This window comes from Mastomys coucha, unplaced genomic scaffold, assembly GCF_008632895.1.
Source record: "Mastomys coucha isolate ucsf_1 unplaced genomic scaffold, UCSF_Mcou_1 pScaffold14, whole genome shotgun sequence".
Lineage (NCBI taxonomy): Eukaryota > Metazoa > Chordata > Mammalia > Rodentia > Muridae > Mastomys > Mastomys coucha.
In genome coordinates this window covers 136,213,048-136,213,640 of record NW_022196896.1, presented here as the reverse complement: position 1 = coordinate 136,213,640, position 593 = coordinate 136,213,048, and positions in this window count along the sequence as shown.

The following is a 593-nucleotide window of genomic DNA, read 5'->3' as shown; positions in this document are numbered from 1 at the left end:
TTTTTTTTTTTTTTTTTTTTTGAGACAGGGTTTCTCTGTGTAGCCTTGGCTGTCCTGTACTCTCTTAAAGAGATATCTGCACTCTTGGGTTTGTTTTGGCATTGTTCGCAGTATTGGCTTGTGGTCTGCTGATGAGAGAAACATTGTAGTCAAATGCAACTTGGGGAGAAAAGAAGTTGCTTGGGTTTCAGGCCCCATCATGCTCCTCACTGTGGAAGGAAGTCAGGACAGGAACAGAAGTGGGAACCTGGAGGCAGGAACTGAAACAAAAGGAAGAGTTTGCTGATCTGTTCTCCTTGTCTTGATCAGCCTGCCATTTCCTATAACTCAGGCCTACCTACCTGCCCAGGAGTTGCACTGCCCACAGAGGACTGGGCACATCAATCATTAATCTAGAAAATACTCCCACAGACATGCCCACAGGCAATCAGATGGGAAAAATTCCTCAACTGACATTCCAGGTGACTGCAGGTTATGTTGACAAAAGCTAACCAGCACATTCACAATATATACTCAAGATATATACTCCTGAGAGGCTCTGACAGTACCTGACTAATACAGATGTAGAGGCTCACAGACATCCATTGAACTGA